This window comes from Pelodiscus sinensis, chromosome 16 (assembly GCF_052426305.1).
Source record: "Pelodiscus sinensis isolate ZL-2025 chromosome 16, ASM5242630v1, whole genome shotgun sequence".
Taxonomy (NCBI): Eukaryota; Metazoa; Chordata; order Testudines; family Trionychidae; genus Pelodiscus; species Pelodiscus sinensis.
The window spans coordinates 6,586,756-6,599,644 of NC_143067.1; the positions used below are offsets into that span (position 1 = coordinate 6,586,756).

Here is a 12,889-nt window from a genome sequence, read left to right on the forward strand (position 1 = left end):
GAGCAGATCAATTTCCCCATTAGTTCTAGCTTCCTGTCTCTGCAGTGCCTATCCGGATGCTTCAAAGGACGGTGAAATAAAACAATGCCACTTGGCCAATTGTGCAAGGCTTTACATGCCGGGAAGCTACTTCTCAACTCTTGTGGCAAGCAGCTGATGCCCTGAGGCCAGAAATTCGATCACTCGTACTTTAGCCGGTGGAAATACAATGCCAGCATTGTTCAGAAAGTTCCCTATCCTCACTGAAATCTAGTCACCAACACCCCAATCTCTCACCTTACCTGGCTAAAACAAAAGGAAAAACTATGTAGCACTTTAAAGACTAACAAGATGGTTTACTAGGTGATGCACTTTCCTGGGCCAGACCCACTTCCTCAGGTCATAGTCTGGAAGAGAATTGGCATGACCATATATACCAAAGGAAAAAAGTGAACACATTATTAAACTGACAACTCAGATTTAGTACAGAAAGTGGGGTGAGGGAGAGGGAGGGAGGGAATAGCTATTTATGAGTCAATGAATGGCTAATCAGGGGTGATAAGTAGGGAAGCTATCTTTGTAATGGGGAAGGTAATTAGCATCTTTGTTAAGGCCCATTCATAAAGTGTCAAATTTAAGCATGAAAGAAAGTTCTGAAGTTTCCCTCTGTAATCTGTTGTTAAAATCTCTTTGAAGTAAGATGCATGTAGTAAGGTTGTTAAGACTATGTCCAGGTAGGTTGAAATGAAAAGCAACTAGTTTTTCCTTGTGAAGATGTCTGATGTCTGATTTGTGGGCATTAATTCTTTGGCGAAGTATCTGAGAAATCTGTCCAATATACATAGCAGAAGGCCACTATGGGCACATGATGGCATAAATTATATTTCTGGATGAACAGGAATATGTGTTCTTGATCATGTAACGGACATGGTTAGGGCCAGTGATGGTGTCACCAGAGTAAATATGTGGACAAAGTTGGCAACGGGGTTTGTTGCAAGGGAAGTTACCTGGCTGTGAGGGTCACAGCTATGTGAGGTAGCAAGGCCTTCAATTTGTGTTTACGACACTTACCCTTAATGTTATTGGGTGAGCGCTTGTTTTTCTCTTGTGAGCCATCCTAAAAATACCACCTTCAGGATCCTAAATAATCCTATTATCTGTACGTGTAAACCCAGCCATGTCTGTTACCCTTCTTGGGACTTTCTCAGTCCAGGTCATTTCTTAAAGGTCACGATCAACTTGAAATCCAAGTTTTGAAACCTGAGCCAGATAAGTCAGGTGCAGGCCTTAGCCATTGTGTGTGGCTGTCCACTCGCATTTTCCTATTCCATGGTGCTGTGAGAAGCCTCCGCACAAACAGCAAAGGCAGAGGTCAAGGTGGCGATCTGGGACTCTGAGTTCACTTCTCAGCTCTGACACTCACCTGTTATGACCTTGGGCAAGTTACCCAATCTCACTGTGTCTCAAGATCGTCCGTCCCTGCCTCACTGGGGTGTTGTGAGGAAACACCCATAACTACTTGGGAGGTGCTCCGGCACAGTACTGCTGGGGGCTATTTAAGCAGCCGGAGAACTGAAAGGTGGTAATTTTGTGGAGGGATGCTTATGGCTTGTATTCGCTTACCTGGAGATCGACGCTCTGGAGATCGATCTCCCTGGGTTCGATTTAGTGGGTCTAGCAAGGACCCACTAAATCAATTGCTCATGGTGCCCCCCCCCTTGATCCCAGTACTGCACCAGGTTGTGAGGCATTTCTCCCTTTGACCCTGACAGTGGGGACGCCATGGTAAGTTAAGTTAAGGTACATCGACTCCAGCTACTCTAATCACATAGCTGGAGTTGCATATCAAAGGCTATGCCTTCACTTCGGGGAAGTTCGATGGTGCTGCGATCGATCTTCTGGTGTTTGATTTAGCGGGTCTAGTTAAGACCCATTAAATCAAACCCAGAGGGTACCCCTGTTGGTGGCCAGTGCTCCTGCTTCTATGAGGAATAAGGGAGGCTGACAGGAGAGTTTGCTCCCATCGGCCTCCTGCTGTGGGGATGATGGGCAAACTCGAATTAAAGTACGTCAACTCCCGCTATGTAATTACTTCCTCGTTAATGTAGACCTAGTTCAGAGGTGGGCAATAATTTTTGCCCGGGGGCCACTTAAAATAATGTTGAAGTAGCTCCAGGCCACCCCGGAAGGGGCAAGGCCTGGAAGGGAAGGGAAGGGGCTACCCCACCACCAGACCATAATTGGTCTGGGGGTGAGGGACCCTTTGTCGCCCCTTCCCACTAGGCACTCATGCCGTGGAAGAGGCTTGCCATGCTCCCCCACCCCCAGGCCAATCAGGGTCTGGAGGCGGGAGAGCGTGGGAAGCCTCCTCCCGCCGTGTGAGGAGCACATGGCACTTTGAAGTGCCGTGGGCTCCTCCCAGGGCCAGGGCAGGGCGAAGGAAGCTTCACGCAGCTCCCCCGTCCCCAGAACCTGATTGGCCTGGGAGCGGGGGAGTGCCTGTGAGCAGCACTTCAAAGCACCACGTACTCCCAGCAGGGCAGGAGGAGGCTTTGCGCACTCCTCCGGCCCCCAGACCCTAATTGGCCTGGGGGTAGGGGAGCAGCAGGGCCTCCACGGGCCGGATCCACCCACTTGGCGGGCTGCATCCGGCCCACGGAGGCCCTTTTGCCCACCCCTGCCCTAGTTTGACTTTCTCCCGTAGCGTAGACCTGGCTTTGTGGAGTCTCTTTGACTTCCTTGGGACTCTGTGTGCTGATAAGCGCCTGCACCTGAAGGACAGGCCCTTATCTGGCTGTACAGGGGAGCCAGGGTCACGGGCGCTACCCAGAGGTACAGAAATCATGAGTCAGACTCCCCGAACCATGAGACTGGCTTGAAAGTCTTGGGATAAAACCAAACATTGACGTTCTTTTTATTTCACTCCTGGCGTTGGCTCATTTTCAAGCTTTGCTTCACATCCGCGAAGGCCAGCCGTTCCTTTTTGTGTGAAAGGAAAGCTCAGATTCTCAGGCAAGCATCGGATTCCGGCCTCGGCAGCTTGAAGAACAAACCGGGCATGGGATTTGTGCGAAAACACAAGCGCTGGCGACGCGAGGGGCGGCAAGGGCCCTTCCTTAGTCCTGGTCGAGCTGTGTTCCCCCAGAAGTTGCGAGCTTTCAGGCTGACTTCAATCGGAGCAGAAAGGCACCAGCGCTGACTGAGGGCCTTGGCACATCTCATCCAACATGATGAGACAAGAGAGAACTGGTTTTTTTCTCTCTAATCTAATTAATTTGCAATGATGTTCATCCAGGAGAAGGGGAAAAATATCTTTAGACAGGTTTTAACCTCAGCTGCTGGAATGCTATGGGATGGGGCATTCCTTATTCCTTATGGGAATATGCTTATAAATATGAATACGGCATAATTGGACTATGCTTTATGGGAGATATTTCATGTGAGATATCATTGGAAAGGTCGCGTTCCCATTCGTATGCACAGGGCTCAACAATATATGTAATCTACTTGCCCATGGCGAGTAGATTACATCCCGCAAGAGCTGGGTTCGGGTGATCTGCGCAGGTGCAGAACGCCGAACAGTGAGGCTGGAGAGCGGGGCTCGCCGCGGCTCAGCGAGCCCTGCGTATTCATGTATCCATCCTGTGTTTGAAGCTAGAAATACAAAGTATAAGCCTGTCTTACTAATGTAGTCATGCTAAGTGAGGGCCATTAGTAACATTCAAGGAACTTAATGGCTCAATACTCAGGGTAATGGTCTGTGAACAGATTGTTTTTTTCCTATAAACCTGGGAGGAGGGGCTATGCTGGGTCCTTGTACAATGACTCACCACCACAGCGCTTCCTGCTGGTCACTCAAGAATTAGTTCCAGCAAGCTCTGGAGTACCCTCTTCTGGCTGGTGTCTTACCTAATATTAGCTATTCATGTGTTAATGGTTCTGCTGCTTTACATTAGGACCCGCACTCCTCCTAGACCATGGTGCCCGCCCCTCTCAGTACTGCCCTGCCGCAATGCCCCCACACTCTGGGGCTATGTCTACACTCGCAGTTTCTTGCGTGAGAAATATGCAAATGAGGCTAAGCATGGACTATCACCAAGCCTCATTTGCATACCTAACAAGCCGCCATTTTTGCAGAAGAGGCGCTTGCACCAGAAGGAGCTGTCTACACTGCCCCTTCTTGCGCAAGAAAAACCCTCTTACGCAATGCAGTTATTTCTGAAAATAATTGGCATAGCGGCATTGCACAAGAGGGCTTTTTTTTGTACAAGAAGAGGCAGTGTAGACAGCTCCTTCTGGCGCAAGAGCCTCTTCTGCAAAAATGGCAGCTCATTAGGTATGCAAATGAGGCTCAATGATATTTCACATTTAGCCTCATTTGCATATTTCTCACGCAAGAAGCCGCGAGTGTAGACATAGCCTGGAGGTCCTCTCCTTCAGGGAACCCTCTGCCCTACCTTGCCTCAGCGACTCACTGCCAGTTGTCATCTCACCCCTGTACTCCAGGAAAACTGCAGTCTGAAATGACCACTCACCATTGGCAAGAGGTGTGGACCAGCCTTGTGCTGTCCTGACTGCCTCCCTCCAGCTCTAGTCCCCTGAAGCCTTTACAACAAGGCCTCGGCCTGGGAGTTGCCTGGCCAGCTCCCCAGCTCTACCTGCCCTTTACCCAACCCTGCTCTGTGTCAGGTATCCTCTGTAGCTTCCCTGGCAGCCAGGTCCCTCCTCCCAGATGGAGCAAGAGAGTAAGAGTGTTCTCCTCTCAGGACCCCTTATTTATATAGCCTGCAGTTGGGCCCTCATTGGCTGCTGTCTGACACAGCTGCTGGCTCCTCTGCCCCAGCTCTCCCCCAGGACTGGATTTAACCCTTCTTAGGCCAGGACAGAGCAGATGCCCTGTCATAGTTCTATCAATACATGTGGCCATATCACCTAATGCTGAGATCCATCTTGGATGCTGTATTTTTCCACAAGAGCTGAGGGAAAGTTTAGACTGAATGCAAAAGATTCCTGCCTTTTTCAAAAACCTATTTAAGGGTGGGGAGTGAGATAATCCAGGTCATCACTTCTCCCTGGCTACCTCACCCAACATGGCTGCCGGAAACAACTAAGACTCAACTGGGGGAAGAAACTGGGCCCAGGCCGTGATGATGATTAGAACAACTTTGAGGGTGCGATGTTACATGCCACTAGCTTCTTTAGTGCAGTAAGTGTATTAGCTGGTGTTTCTGTTTTATTTTGCTTAGTAACCTACTTTGTTCTGTGTGCTATCTCTTATGACCATTTAAATCCTACCTTTGATACTTAATAAAATCATTTTGGTTTATTAATAAACCCAGTGTAGATCATTGTTACCTGGGAGAGGGGAGCAAGTAGTCTGTGGCTGTGTCTAGACTGGCCAGTTTTTCCGGAAAATCAGCTGCTTTTCCGGAAAAACTTGCCAGCTGCCTACACTGGCCGCTTGAATTTCCGCAAAAGCACTGACTTCCTTCTGTAAGAAATCAGTGCTTTTTGCGGAAATACTATGCTGCTCCCATTCGGGCAAAAGTCCCTTTTGCGCAAAACTTTTGCGCAAAAGGGCCAGTGTAGACAGCTCAGATTTGTTATGGGCAAAAAAGCCCCGATCACAAAAATGGCGAACAGGGCTTTTTTGCTCAAAAGCGCGTCTAGATTGGCGTCTAGAAAGTGCTTTTGCGGCAAAGCGTCTGTGCCAATCTAGACGCTCTTGTCCAAAAATGCTTTTAACGGAAAACTTTTCCGTTAAGTGCATTTCCGGAAAATCATGCCAGTCTAGATGTAGCCTGTGTGTAACCCACATACCTAAGTGTCCAATGAAGTGGCACTTAGACCACATACATAAGGTAAGGCAAAGGTTTGGCAGTGGCAGGACAATGGGATGTGCTTGGAATGGGATTGCTTCTCACCAACCATGCAGAAAAGAGAGAGAATCACCAGAACCACCCCTGTCAGGACTGCCCCAAACCAAGCCTCCCAGGCATCCTTCAGGGAGGTTGGGGGAGCTGAAGCGCCCTCTCCCCATTCACATGGGAACAGTGCTAGCTGTTCCCCTTCATCAGGGAGTGAGGGGAAAGTGCACGGCTTGCTGAATTCCTCACTCTGGCTGGGGAGCGCAGGGGGCAGATGAACCTGGACCTGCCCCAGCTGAGGGACATACACCCCTTCTCTGGCTGTGCCCTCTGGAGCTGCAGCGGCCATGGAGAGGCGCTTCTCACCTGGCCCCACACTGCTGCGGTGAGCGAAGGCAGGGGTAATCCTCTCTTCCAGGGCGGCCCTCGTCTCCAGCCCCACCCCAGAGCAATGATATAAATGAAGCGTGGACATTTTCCTTTTTTTTTTTCTATCAAAAAACAAAAATTGAGGTAAGGACCCGCCCAACAACGGGGCAAAATCTTCTAGTCTCTCAGAAATGCAAGTATCAAATATTGTGCTATAAAACTGTGCATCAGTGCCAGGGTCAGAAGTTGAGTTATATTATTGATTTCATTGTGGCGCATGGCTGTGTATGTAAATACAGTAAAAATGTGTCACGGCCAAGCTTCAAAAGAGTGCGGCCTGAGGGCGGGGTCTGGCAGGTCAATCAGTCTCAGTAGCCCAGTGTTGGCCAATCGCACAGCTGAGTCAGTGTTGGTCGTTGCTTAGTGAAGGCCCATCAGCATCCTGCAACAGCTGTTCTGCTGTGTTACAAGCCATGATCCCGAAGACGCTGTGCACACAAAGAACTGGTATTGGGTTGGACTTTATCTGGTAAGAGGTTTTAACAACAATGTAAAACGAAACTCACCAATCCTTGTGAGATTAAGACTGTGTATTTACTGCAGTCCGTTACCGGTAAAGTAAAAGTAAAGCCCTGATTTTCGAGTATCTGACTGCTCATGTTAACAAACACCACTTTACACACACATTCCTTTCTGTTCTAGTTGCAAGAATGTGTGATGATAATAGAAATTCCGGCCTGTTTATTTGGTCATTTCGAATGCCAAGTAAATGAAGGTAAAATTTCAGTCTAGATTTCTCATTTTCCCTTAGATTGAATGTGGGAGCAAGGGCAAAGTCATAGTTTGCCTCTGTCGCCGAAAACGGTGGGGCCAGCCTGGGCCGCCCCCATGCTTATGAATTTTCTTGGGCCTGCTGTGATCAAAAGGTGTCTCCTCCTGCTGTGGCAGACACGCCAGTCCAAGGGAGAGTTTTCACGTAACAACTAGATTGGCTTAAAAAGATAAATGAACTGAAAATCCTGGGGCCGTTGGGGGATGAAGGAGACGGGGAACTAGAAGGCTTTGGCCTGGCTAGTTAGCATCTGCACAGCGAAGACTCATTAGAAGTTTTGTATCCCTCTTCCCTTGTACTCCTCTGGCTGCCTGTTGTATCCAGACCCGGCCTCAGGGCAAGGCGAGCAATGGGGTTGGCTTGGGCCCGCCCCGGCCTTCATGGCCCTACGCTGCCCGGTGCCCACCTGCCCTGCCGCTCACTCGCTGCCTGGCTAGGAGCCTTCCGGCCATGCAGGGCAGCCACCCGCCTCGGGTCCTGGAAACTCTGCCCAGGCCTGGTTGTATCCCTTGTCTTACACAGGTTGCACCGCTTTAAACTGGGACTCTGATCCGGTAACATCCGGATGTTCCGGTGGAGGGCTGGCGGCTGGGAGCCCTACGGCCTGCAGGGCATGAACTGAGGCCGAGAGCCTAGTACATGGCCCAGTGAGGCTGCCCAGGGGGGTCCAGGGAGCCTGACGTGTGGCCCAGTGAGGCTGCCTGGGGCGACCAGGTAGCAGAGGAGGAGCAGGCCAGAAAGCTGGGAGCCAGAGGGGCCAGTGGCAGGGAGTCCAGAAACGATCTCCCCCTCTCCAGCAAAACCTCTCATCTGGTCCTGAGGGTGCTGGCCCAGGGAGATCCAAGCTGCAAATAGACTGGAAGCTCCTTGGGGCAGAGGCAGTCTCTTTGTTCTGCGTCTGTCCAGCACCGGGCACAATGGGGCTCCTCGGGGGTACCCCAATACACAGCCTCAATACCAGTAACATCCCAGCCGCCTTTTCACCTTTCAGCTCCCCCCTTTCCCTCCCTGCCCTCCACCCCCTCCCTGGCTCCTAGTTAAAAACAACCACGGGGCTTTTCAGCAGCATTGTAGGGGCTTCACTGACATATTCCCCCCCGCCTTGTTGTCGACATCCCGTATTCTGTGGCAATGCCAGCTCACCTAACAGTAAAACGCTCTGCCCATTATTTGGCTCGGAGGCTTGGGAGTCTGCCCAACTCGCTCCCTCTCTCCAGAGCGAGAGCAATGCCTCTCCTCCTCCCCTAGTCGGCCGGGAGGGCTGGATCTGCGAGTTACACCTCCTGCAACCTTCTCGCTCGCTGCTCGCAACCTGTGCTGCAGGGATTTCAGCCAGCACAAAAATCTCTTCTTGCTGGAACTTCTCGGCGCGTCTCCCCTTCGCCAGCACCATGGATCTGCAGCGCGTGGGGAGCTGTGCGGGGACCGAGGGCTCGGCGGAGAGAGCAGCAAGAGGATAAGTTTCCAGAGCCGTCTCTCCTGCTGCAACAGGTAAGGGCAGGCGGCGCGCTGCTTTTGCAAAGTGAAAATGACTCCGGGCGTCCCCGGGCCGCATGGTCTGGAGGACACCGGGGGAAGAGGGACCAGTCGAGGGTGATTGGGGACGACCTCCTGAAACTCTGCATGCATGTGAGTCAATCGATGTAGCCTCCCATTCCAAACCAGCCCCCCACGCCTCACAATTTACGCTCTAACGATTTATGCTCTTAGTGAAAACCAAACAAAAAACCTGACTCACCCAGCAACTTTTGTCGTGCTGCCATCCCTCGCTCCCGCGGTCCTGTCAGTCCCAGGAGGTGGAATTGTGAACTGGGCTAGGGAAAGCTGGGGGACAATGTTTGCATTTGCTGCCCCTGGCTCCGGCAAGGCCGTAGCCTTTTCCGTTCACTCCCGTAAACTTTATCAAGAGTGAGGGGCAGCCCAGCACACCTGGCTGATGAACGGTGCACAGCGGCTCAGAACGAGCCCCCTCGGGAATGCAAGGTAAAGAAAATGATTTTAACGACACATTGTGTGCAGCCCGTATCTACCCCCAGCTTTTCCTTGCTGCGTCCCTGTTATGCGACCACCACCTCTGGTCCAGTACAGGCAAAGCACTGGCCTTCTTGCTCCCCTGACCACTAATGTCACTTAGGGTCATCAGGGTGGTGAAAATGCCAGAGCCCCTGACACCGTACCTACCCCGGGGCTCCTCCTCCTACTGCCAGGAGGGCTGCAAAGGTGGAAATCAAGGAAAACGCTGAGCAGAAACGAGGCCTCGGTGTTTGCTCTGCATTCACATAGGGGTGGGCATCTAAACTGTGTGTCTCAATGCGTGTTCGATTCTCGGTGCCTTGATGGAGGCCGGAGAGAGCACGCTACACCTAACTCCCTTAGTGAGTGCAGATCAATGGGCGTGCAGCTGTTCTTTCCCCAGCACGCACGCGGCACTGCAGAGAAGGAAGGGAAGAGAGAAAGGAACGCCCAGGCTGGAGATAATATGGGGAAACCCTTAGCAGAGGCAGTGATCGGGGTAATTAACCTCCCAAGGGAATTAAAAGCGGACCAGGGAGAGTGAAGAATCCATAAGGGCAAAGACGACATCTCCGACAACATTGGTTGCTCGAGATCGTTAGAAAACACCTGGCTCCCGGGAGCTTGCTTTTAACAAATGCCCTAGAGATTACAAAAGTCGGAACAACTTTTTCTTCTACCAATGCACAGGCAGATGGACGCTGGCACACACCCTGCACTGAGCTCTGGGGCGTCTGCCAGGGCGGTAGGATAGCTCGCAGTTACCGTGGGGTGTAAAATGGTGGGAAAAGGCATTGTGTCCCCGTTGGGGGAAGGGAGCTGCCTGCACAGGTAGCTGCCTGGTTCCAGCTGCATCATTTGCCATTGAGAAGCTTCATTTCTCCCTGCCAAGCATAGATCCAGGAACCATCCATGCTGCAGAGGGGAAGATGTCGGCTTGCCTGGGCTTTCCCGCTGGCTAGCTGGTGAGGCCAGTCTGGCTGGAAAGTTACTAGCTCTTGAGACTGGCCCTTTACTCCCCACGGCTGTGGAAGGCTGGGCAGTACTGGCATTTAGGGGTGCTGAGCTCACTGGCCTTTTTGTGGTGTTACCTTAATACCCAGCACTTCCCGGCCTATCTGAAAGAGTTCAGGGCACATGGGACTTTGAGGTAAATGAAGGTTGGGGGAGTTACTGTGTAAGAGAACCCATTTTGGATTTTATCCTTGAGTTACACGCTTGTTCCATAGCCCTTGTTTGCATCACGCATCACACACACACACACACACACACACACACACACTCTCTCTCTCTCTCTCTCTCTCTCTCTCTCTTCATCGAGAACGTTTTTAAAAACAAACCCAACCTGCCCTCTCTGCAGCATTTCCCACATGCAAATGGTTCGACTCTGAAGGAACGTTAAATAGGAAAGTGATAGAAATGTAGCCGTGTTAGTCTGGGGTAGTTGAAGCAAAATGCAGGACAATGTAGCACTTTAAAGACTAACAAGATGGTTTATTAGATGATGAGCTTTCGTGGGCCAGACCCACGATCTGAGGAAGTGGGTCTGGCCCACGAAAGCTCATCATCTAATAAACCATCTTGTTAGTCTTTAAAGTGCTACATTGTCCTGCATTTTGCGTTAAATAGGAAGTTTTTGCAGCAACGGCTGCATCTCCTGGCCCTTTAAGAGCATCACTTTTACGGGGGGAAATGAGTAACTAACTCATCCTGGGAATCAAACATCGATTAGAAGACAATTCATTTTGCATTATGCTCGGGGAACGGTCGGTCTTGGTCCAGTGCAAATCACACAGGAGCCTCACGCCAGCCCGGTGCAACCGAAATGGTAGTTTTGTTGTGTGCATGTGTTTATTTGTGCCCGCCCCTGTGCATATGCGGTGTGTGTCTGTGCATATATCAGGGAGCATTCTTAATTCTCCTCCAGTGCAAGTGCATAACAAGATTAGGAAGCACCAGAACTTTTTTGGAAATGCCAGTGGCCTATTGTCCTGTTAGAAATCTGATTCGCTGAACAAGCAGTTGGTGCTCTCTGCTGCGGTTTTCCTTGGCAGGCGGGCAGGTTTGTGGCAAAGCAACTTTCCTTCCTGGTTCTTGGAAGAAAGAGCCATGCAGTGTTTGAAGAGGGCAGAGCACATTGTGGGGTAACTGAGGAGGCAGAAAGGTCTGTAGCTAGGAAATGTTACGGCCTGATCATACTTCAGGTCGAAACTGCAAATGTATTCTTCAGTAGATCCTGCCGATATAGTGTGTGTGTCATACTCACCAGGCAAGCAGAGAGAGACTGCATTACAGCTACATCGAGAGAGATACTTACATCTATTACTAAGCAACAGGTAGATGCAGCCAGCGTGTGAATAGCTAGCAGTCCATAGCAATCTGCTCTAGATCAATATTGTAGGTAGATATAGGGGTGGGGGATCTTTTTTTAACTACCAAAAAAACAGTCGGGGACCACACAAAAGTGAAAAGCAAACAAACAAACAAACAAGACAAAACCTGCTCACATTCCCCTCGCAACATCAGAGCCGGGGGGGTGGGAGGCTAGTGGATTTTGTAGCCTCCCCACCCCCCACGCTCTGGGGTGGGGCCAGCAATGAGGAGTTACATGTGTGGGAAGAGGGCTTGGGGCATGGGGTCGGGGCAGGAGGGTCTGGGAGAGTGCAGGAATGGGACGGGAGGGCTGAGCAGGAGGTAGGATGCAGAAGCGGAGGGGGGTGTGGGGTGGGAGGGTGCCGCAGGGCTGGAGGGGAACCCCAGATCCAGGCAAACTGGGGGCCAAATTTGGCCCCGGGGCCATAGGTTCCCCACCCCTGCTTTATAGGAGGAGTTGTAACTGACAGAGCCCCGTCATTTGCAGGCAGAATCAAACCTGGGACCTCTGGAGCTTAGTGCAGGAGCTTTTACCACGTGAGCTAAAAGCCAGCTGGCTCTCCGCTAAGGCTGCAGAGCAGATCCATCAGTCTCTCCATAGGTGGGCTCAGTGCCACAAGGCAGGCCAGCACACCAAAGCCAGAAGGGTTCATCGAGATGTCTTGATATCGTAAATAGAGCTGATACAATGTCACTAAGCCAGCGTGTGACTGTGACAAGCAGCCCATGGTGACTGTCTCCAAACACACCAGTCTCTACAGTAAGCGTCTCCTCCCCACCATATTTGTCACCCAGCCACATGGTGGTTTCTCTGGGAGTAGGGACTGTCTGTGTCATTTGCTTGTCCCGGATCTAGAAATAACTAGTGAGAGCAATAGTATGATAGCCCTGCTCGGGGAGCGGATCTTCCTGCATCTACTAACAGCTTGCAGGACTGGCATTTGTATAGGCTGTCTGGACAGCCACCCCAGTGACTGAAACATCTGCCCCGTGGAATTTTCCACGCACATTTCTGTACCGCGGCTCCCCCGACACCCACAGTGCGCTGCTGAACTGGTTGACTCGAGTATCTAAACAGATGTTACAAGGAGGGAGAAACGTTATTCCCCTTAGCCCCTTAGGATAGCACAAGAAGCAACGGGCTCAAATTGCAGCAAGGGAGGTTTAGGTTGGACATTAGGGAAAACTTCCTAATTGTCAGGGTGGTTAAACACTGGAATAAATTGCCCAGGGAGGTTGTGGAATCTCCATCACTGGAGATATTTAAGAGCAGGTTAGACACACACCCACGAGGGATGATCTAGACCAGCGGTTCCCAACCTTTTCCAGATGGGGACACATTTTGACAAATCGGGAAGAGTTGGTGACCCAAAGCAATTCAAAAACGAAGGGGGCGGGGGAAGAGCCACCTGGGGAAACACTTGGTGATCCTTTTGAAATGGAATGGTGACCCATA

General features: G+C 51.0%; 1 protein-coding gene across 1 annotated transcript in view; it reads left to right on the forward strand.

Annotated features, from left to right (window-relative positions):
• Window positions 1-8,288: 8,288 nt before the first annotated feature.
• FAT2 (FAT atypical cadherin 2) overlaps window positions 8,289-12,889 on the forward strand; it is an 89,427-nt gene continuing 84,826 nt past the window's right edge. The window contains exon 1 of the mRNA XM_075900583.2: window positions 8,289-8,538. The gene's annotated coding sequence lies outside the window, so the exon portion shown is untranslated. The remainder of the gene's footprint in view (window positions 8,539-12,889) is intronic.